Raw genomic sequence first — 8828 nt, forward strand, 5'->3', positions numbered from 1 at the left:
CAGAGCTCCAGAGTTTCTCTGTGGAGATGGACCATCTCTGCAGCACTCCAAAAATCAGGCCTCTATGGTAGAGTGGCCAGACAGAAGCCACTCCTCAGTAAAAGGTATATGACAGCCTGCTTGGAGTTTGCCTAAAGGACCCTCAGACCATGAGAAACAACATTCTCTGGTCTAATGAAACCAAGATTGAACTCTTTGGCTTGAATACCAAGCATCACTTCTGGAGGAAACCTGGCACCATCCCTACAATGAAGCATGGTGGTGGCAGGATCATGCTGTGGGGATGTTTTTCAGCGGCAAGGACTGGGAGACTAGTCAGCATCGAGGCAAAGATGAACGGAGCAAAGTCCAGCTAGATCGTTGATGAAATCCTGCTCAGGACCTCAGACTGAGGTGAAGTTTTCCCCCTCCCAACAGGACAATGCAGGAATGGCTTCGGGACAAGTCTCTGAATGTCCTTGAGTGGCCCAGCCAGAGCCCAGACTTGAACCTGATCGAACATCTCTGGAGAGACCTGAAAATAGCTGTGCAGCAATGTTCCCCATCCAACCTGTCTGAGCGTGAAAGGATCTGCAGAGAAGAATAGGAGAAACTCCCCAAATACAAGTGTGCCAAGCTGTTAGCGTCGTACTCAAGAACACTCAATGAGGTAATTTCTGCCAAAGGTGCTTCACCAAAATACTGAGAAAAGGGTCTGAATATTTTTGTGAATGTGAATTTTTTTTTTTTTGGCAAAAAAATGTAACTGTTTTTGCTTTGTCATTATCTGGCATTGTGTGTAGAAAAAGTTTTAATACGTTACAATGTAACAAAATGTAGAAAAGGTCTAGGTTCTGAAGACTTTCCGAAGGCACTGTATGTGTGCATACACACCATTGGCCTGGCACTAGATATGCGATTTAATGCTTGGCATATCAATGAACCTGGTCAAAGCAGATGAGGGCTCCTTCTCATAAAGACAGGCTGATTCATATGAGCAGGGTGTCATCGACTGAAGAATTTGAAAAGTGGGACACTTGGGCTACTTTAGACTTTTCTTTAGCGTAATTGAATTCTGTACAGTAACCACAGCTTTTGCTATAGATATAGTGTAAGGATTTGTTTGTAAGCGACTTGCCTAGTTAAATAAAATATAGCATTGTTAGTATTGTAAGTCAATCCAATTCAATCAAATGTATTTCTAAAGCCGTTTTTACATCACCTGCTGTCACAAAGTGCTGTACAGAAACCCAGCCTAAAACCCCAACAGCAAGCAATGCAGATGTAGAAGCACGGTAGTTAAGAAAAACTGTGGAGGGTGAAATTACGATTGAGCTGTGTTTATTGGCATTGTGTTTATTAGCATTTTACAGTACAGTACCTACAACTTATATAAAGTGTGGTTGTAAAAACGGAGGTTGGCGTTCACGCATGTGCTATTCTGCTGCATACCACAAGTTGTCAGCTTTTAGCTATGTAGGGGGACTGTTCCCCAAACTGCAATTTTGGAAACTGTTGCAAAATGTGGCAATTGTAAAACATAACATGCAGTGAACAACAAATTCGCGATAAGGGATGATGACTAGAAAACCTTTCTTGACCCTTACCTAAAAGCTATAATTTCCTTTCAGGCCCCAGCGAGGTTCGAACTCGCGACCCCTGGTTTACAAGACCAGTGCTCTACCACTGAGCTATGGAGCCGGTTGTCGAGGTATGAATGTATTGGCATTTGATCACGTGATGTCATAGAGCTATTTCCAACTATTTTACTTCAAATTCGAAATAACCAACACTTCCTATGTCTAACTACACCGCACATATTCAGCTAGCTAGGCTATCTTGTGGAAACGAAAGCTGCGTGCCAATGTCAGACATTTTCGCTGTTCAGTCCGATTTTGCCACCACCGTTGTGTATTGGCTAGCAAACTAATTACAAAAGTGTATTAAAAAAACTATAAATGGAATATATATAAAATTACACTTATTTACAATGATGGCCTGGCAGAGCTCTAACTTGAGTGATGCAGAGGTCCAAGGCACTGCATGTCAATGCAAGAGGTGTCACAAGAGGCTCTGGTTAAAATCCAGGCTGTATCACATCTGAATGTGATTTTGAGTCCCATAGGGTGGTGCACCATTTCCCCCCTGTTTTTTCCAGGTTTGGTTGGGGTACGCCGTCATTGAAAATAAGAATTTGTTCTTAACTGACTTGCCTAGTTAAATAAATAAAACCCAGATGACACTGGGCCAATTGTGCACTACCCTATGGGACTTCCAATCATGGCTGCTTGTGATACAGCCTGAAATTGAACCAAGGTCTGCAATGGTTCCTCTAGCACTGAGATGCCTTAGACTGCTGTGCCATTCAGGAGGTGCATCCAAAGTGTATTTCCCTGTAACATGCCATTGTTTATGAAAGTTTATGAAATAAACATGTCTTCAACCCCCATATCACACACTCACGTACTTAAATCATAGTTGTGTGTACATCAGTGGAGGAAGGGGAGGACCATCCTCAGTGAATTTAATAAAAAATAAAAATAATGAAACATTAAAGTTATAATTTTTAGACAGAACTATACTAAATACACTGCTCAAAAAAATAAAGGGAACACTTAAACAACACAATGTAACTCCAAGTCAATCACACTTCTGTGAAATCAAACTGTCCACTTAGGAAGCAACACTGATTGACAATACATTTCACATGCTGTTGTGCAAATGGTATAGACAACAGGTGAAAATTCTAGGCAATTAGCAAGACACCCCCAATAAAGGAGTGGTTCTGCAGGTGGTGACCACAGACCACTGGTCACTTTTGAATGCTGGCGGTGCTTTCACTCTAGTGGTAGCATGAGAAGGAGTCTACAACCCACACAAGTGGCTCAGGTAGTGCAGCTCATCCAGGATGGCACATCAATGTGAGCTGTGGCAAGAAGGTTTGCTGTGTCTGTCAGCGTAGTGTCCAGGGCATGGAGTCACTACCAGGAGACAGGCCAGTACATCAGGAGACGTGTAGGAGGGCAACAACCCAGTAGCAGGACCGCTACCTCCGCCTTTGTGCGAGGAGGAGCACTGCCAGAGCCCTGCAAAATGACCTCTAGCAGGCCAAAAATGTGCATGCGTCTGCTCAAACGGTCAGAAACAGATTCCATGAGGGTGGTATGAGGGCCCGCCGTCCACAGGTGGGGGTTGTGCTTACATCCCAACACTGCGCAGGACGTTTGGCATTTGCCAGAGAACACCAAGATTGGCAAATTCGCCACTGGCGCCCTGTGCTCTTCACAGATGAAAGCAGGTTTACACTGAGCACATGTGACAGACGTGACAGTCTGGAGACGCCGTGGAGAACGTTCTGCTGCCTACAACATCCTCCAGCATGACCGGTTTGGCGGTGGGTCAGTCATGGTGTGGGGTGGCATTTCTTTGAGGGGCCGCACAGCCCTCCATGTGCTCGCCAGAGGTAGCCTGACTGCCATTAGGTACCGAGATGAGATCCTCAGACCCCTTGTGAGACCATATGCTGTTGCGGTTGGCCCTGGGTTCCTCCTAATGCAAGACAATGCTAGACCTCATGTGGCTGGAGTGTGTCAGCAGTTCATGCAAGAGGAAGGCATTGATGCTATGGACTGGCCCGCCCATTCCCCAGACCTGAATCCAATTGAGCACATCTGGGACATCATGTCTCGCTCCATCTACCAACGCCACGTTGCACCACAGACTGCTCAGGAGTTGGCGGATGCTTTAGTTCAGGTCTGGGAGGAGATCCCTCAGGAGACCATCCCCCACCTCATCAGGAGCATGCCCAGGCGGTGTAGGGAGGTCATACAGGCACGTGGAGGCCACACACACTAATGAGCCTAATTTTGACTTGTTTTAAGGACATTACATCAAAGTTGGATCAGCCTGTAGTGTGGTTTTCCTCTTTAATTTTGTGTGACTCCAAATCCAGACTTCCATGGGTTGATACATTTGATTTCCATTGATACTTTTTGTGTGATTTTGTTGTCAGCACATTCAACTATGTAAAGAAAAAGTATTTAATAAGAATATTTCATTCATTCAGATCTAGGATGTGTTATTTTAGTGTTCCCCTTATTTTTTTGAGCAGTGTATATTCACGTCACCAAATAATTTATTAAAACATACTGTTTTGCAATGAAGGTCTACAGTAGCTTTGCAGCACTCTGTAGGGTAGCATCATGGTGTAGCCGGAGAACAGCTAGTTTACGTCCTCCTCTCGGTACATTGATTTCAATACAAAACCTAGGAGGCTCGTGGTTCTCACCCTCTTCCATAGACTTACACAGTAATTATGACAACTTCTGAGGGACCAACCTATCAGAGCTCTTGTCCACTGAATTAAAGGATCAGAGAATGAATCTAGTACTGAAACATAAGCTACAACTAGCTGGCACTGCAGTGCATAACATGTGGTGAGTAGTTGACTCAAAGTGAGAGAATGACAATATATTAAATTTATTTTTACAAATTAATTTCTTAAAAAATGAAGGAGAAACAAGAGAGCAAGAGAGAGCTAGATTTTTTTTTTTTTTTTTAAATCTAACTTGAACTTACTTAGCTAGTGAATGCAGCTAGTTAGTTTAGCCTACTCAAACACCCGGCTCAAACAGAGGGATGCTATGTTACCTAACTAGCTATGTCTCTCCAACAGTGCAACTCTTCCTTGTCAAGGTAAGCTTTTGGTTTTATTAATTTATTTCCACCGGGGCCTGCCGGTGAAACTGCTAATCTGCTCGCTAACTGTACACTGTACTGCATGATTGTAGCGGGTTTACCAAAGTGTTAGTTATAGTAGCTATGTTGCCTAGATGTTAGCTAATATGGTGACAACAGTGTAGGCTGCGTGTAGCGCTTAGCGGTTATGATATGAAGATTTGGCTTGTAAAGTTTTTTTTGCCTGATCACAGACAGCTGATGTGTTGTGCACCGAAGTCCACAAGCAAAGGGAAAGGTGAGAGGAGGAGAGCGCGTAGATGCGAGAAATAATTATCCAACGATCTAAGGGCTCATGCTGTTTGTATGTGGCTGCTTTGAAAGTGAACTGTGTTTGGGTGTGATCAATAGTGTATTCCTTCTGACGATTCTGTTGAAAAACATTTCTTAAACGGAAGCAAACGGAACAAAACAGGGATAAACATACCTAAATTTGTCCAATAGAAAATCCTGTTTTTAAGTGTTGGACTAATGATTAGATCCTAGATCAGCTAGATGCCGGCAAGATTGTGAAAGGCGGTCTTGAATGTGTCAATGTCTGTCACCTTGATTACTAAGATGTCTCTCGACTTGGCACCTACGATGTAGACTTTCATTCATAAGCTAGGTTGTAGCAACCTTATCATGGGTAAGGGAACATTTGAGTATCGTGTAGTAGCCTAAACCTATCGATCCTACATTGAATTGAGTGAATGGAATATAAATGGCAGTCATCCAATATACTGTAATAGAAATAAGGCCATGCTCATAAAAACAATAATCATCCTCCTTCATCTTAAACGGCACCGACCACCACTGGTACAATCAATTTAGAGAGTGAGAGAGCCTCATATCATATTCAATTCTATATATCCACTGTATACAATAATCCCAGAAAAATTTGTTCCTGTTTCAGTCAGGGCTCCGGGCAGCCGAGCGGAAATGGAGGAAAACTGCGGACCTGGCATCCTTTCACTCCCTCCTCTCTACATTTTCCTCCTCTGTCTCTGCTGCTAAAGCCACTTTCTACCACTCTAAATTCCAAGCATCTGCCTCTAACCCTAGGAAGCTCTTTGCCACCTTCTCCTCCCTCCTGAATCCTCCTCCCCCTCTCCCTCTCTGCAGATGACTTCGTCAACCATTTTGAAAAGAAGGTCGACGACATCCGATCCTCGTTTGCTAAGTCAAACGACACCGCTGGTTCTGCTCACACTGCCCTACCCTGTGCTCTGACCTCTTTCTCCCCTCTCTCTCCAGATGAAATCTTGCGTCTTGTGACGGCCGGCCGCCCAACAACCTGCCCGCTTGACCCTATCCCCTCCTCTCTTCTCCAGACCATTTCCGGAGACCTTCTCCCTTACCTCACCTCGCTCATCAACTCATCCCTGACCGCTGGCTACGTCCCTTCCGTCCTCAAGAGAGCGAGAGTTGCACCCCTTCTGAAAAAACCTACACTCGATCCCTCCGATGTCAACAACTACAGACCAGTATCCCTTCTTTCTTTTCTCTCCAAAACTCTTGAACGTGCCGTCCTTGGCCAGCTCTACCGCTATCTCTCTCAGAATGACCTTCTTGATCCAAATCAGTCAGGTTTCAAGACTAGTCATTCAACTGAGACTGCTCTTCTCTGCATCACGGAGGCGCTCCGCACTGCTAAAGCTAACTCTCTCTCCTCTGCTCTCATCCTTCTAGACCTATCGGCTGCCTTCGATACTGTGAACCATCAGATCCTCCTCTCCACCCTCTCCGAGTTGGGCATCTCCGGCGCGGCCCACGCTTGGATTGCGTCCTACCTGACAGGTCGCTCCTACCAGGTGGCGTGGCGAGAATCTGTCTCCTCACCACGCGCTCTCACCACTGGTGTCCCCAGGGCTCTGTTCTAGGCCCTCTCCTATTCTCGCTATACACCAAGTCACTTGGCTCTGTCATAACCTCACATGGTCTCTCCTATCATTGCTATGCAGACGACACACAATTAATCTTCTCCTTTCCCCTTCTGATGACCAGGTGGCGAATCGCATCTCTGCATGTCTGGCAGACATATCAGTGTGGATGACGGATCACCACCTCAAGCTGAACCTCGGCAAGACGGAGCTGCTCTTCCTCCCGGGGAAGGACTGCCCGTTCCATGATCTCGCCATCACGGTTGACAACTCCATTGTGTCCTCCTCCCAGAGCGCTAAGAACCTTGGCGTGATCCTGGACAACACCCTGTCGTTCTCAACTAACATCAAGGCGGTGGCCCGTTCCTGTAGGTTCATGCTCTACAACATCCGCAGAGTACGACCCTGCCTCACACAGGAAACGGCGCAGGTCCTAATCCAGGCACTTGTCATCTCCCGTCTGGATTACTGCAACTCGCTGTTGGCTGGGCTCCCTGCCTGTGCCATTAAACCCCTACAACTCATCCAGAACGCCGCAGCCCGTCTGGTGTTCAACCTTCCCAAGTTCTCTCACGTCACCCCGCTCCTCCGCTCTCTCCACTGGCTTCCAGTTGAAGCTCGCATCCGCTACAAGACCATGGTGCTTGCCTACGGAGCTGTGAGGGGAACGGCACCTCAGTACCTCCAGGCTCTGATCAGGCCCTACACCCAAACAAGGGCACTGCGTTCATCCACCTCTGGCCTGCTCGCCTCCCTACCACTGAGGAAGTACAGTTCCCGCTCAGCCCAGTCAAAACTGTTCGCTGCTCTGGCCCCCAATGGTGGAACAAACTCCCCACGACGCCAGGACAGCGGAGTCAATCACCACCTTCCGGAGACACCTGAAACCCCACCTCTTTAAGGAATACCTAGGATAGGATAAAGTAATCCTTCTCACCCCCCTTCTAAAATATTTAGATGCACTATTGTAAAGTGGCTGTTCCACTGGATGTCATAAGGTGAATGCACCAATTTGTAAGTCGCTCTGGATAAGAGCGTCTGCTAAATGACTTAAATGTAATGTAAATGTAAATGTCATGTCTTTGGCCACGTTCACATGGGTCAAACAAAAACACCTTAATCATTGGTTGACTATAGAGCTTCCCACAATGCAGACGATGACTGCAGGATGAAGTTGGTGAAGAGCAACTGCAGAAACTTGATCACATGATTTATGAACGTTTATGCAGTCTACTGGTCGGCGCAAGTCTGACAATCTTTATCCCCATAATGCAACACAATTTTGAAAGGCAGTGACCAATGATGGTCACCGACTTGACAAAAGTGGGGATAAAACTTTCCTTGAAGAGATTCCCTAAAAACACACCACTTCGATACAGCTGTGACTTTTTCGTAGCAGGTTAGAAGAATTAACGTGGTAGGTTAGGAGAATTAGGTTAAGGTTAGGTAAAGTGTTAGGCTTAGCGGAAATGTTCACCTAACCTGCATCGAAGTGGTGTTTTTAGGGAGTCCCATCATTGAATGTGCTCATGGTAGTTGGCAAACCAAATATCCAGACAATAAAAAGATAAATTAGTTTGATGGTTTGCAAAGCAAAGTGTGTGATGAAGTGTGATTTTGCCCTAGCTTTGCCAAGAGGCAGTGCTTGACTTTGGCAGGAGTTCACCAAAGCTGAGTACGAGCAACTCGAATTTTCAACTGCTTGAGTTCCTGCACCTCTTATAGAATATTATCTCAAAAGTATTGTGGAGTTCCTGCACCTAAATATAAACAGTCCCTGCACCCATAATCTTTTGTGGACAGATTCATGCTTACTTCTGGGTAACCAAGATTACTGCACCCAAAATGAGTACTGGCACCTAATTTCAGTCCAAGTCAAGCACTGCCAATAGGTTATGATGATGTTTTTGGACGAATGTCGTTAGGAGCATATTTTTTATCCCATTCATCTAATTAATTCAGACATATTTCCTGCCTAGTCATGACATCAGTCCTCAATGTTTCAGACACCAGAACCAAGCAGGGTGACTTGGACAAATAGGCTAGCCTGAAGTGTGGAGTCAGTCCACACCGAAGACAGAAATGGAGTGATATTCCGTTTGGATTCCAGGCTTCAAATTTGCAGTTTTTCCTTTGACTGTGACTTTCCCTATTAATCCTCTCCTGTCATTCCACCCTATTCCCTCTTCCCCTTTCTCTCTCTTTCTCACTATGCTTTTTTCCATGTCAAATGAGCACATAACTTGTGAG

At 45.4% G+C, this 8828-nt stretch overlaps 1 non-coding gene across 1 annotated transcript; it reads right to left on the reverse strand.

Annotated features, from left to right (window-relative positions):
• Positions 1-1608: 1608 nt before the first annotated feature.
• trnat-ugu (transfer RNA threonine (anticodon UGU)) lies at positions 1609-1680 on the reverse strand. The gene has a single exon. It is a non-coding gene; the product is annotated as a tRNA-Thr (tRNA).
• Between the last annotated feature and the right edge of the window lie 7148 nt (positions 1681-8828).

Source organism: Oncorhynchus keta, chromosome 29 (assembly GCF_023373465.1).
Source record: "Oncorhynchus keta strain PuntledgeMale-10-30-2019 chromosome 29, Oket_V2, whole genome shotgun sequence".
Classification (NCBI taxonomy): domain Eukaryota; kingdom Metazoa; phylum Chordata; class Actinopteri; order Salmoniformes; family Salmonidae; genus Oncorhynchus; species Oncorhynchus keta.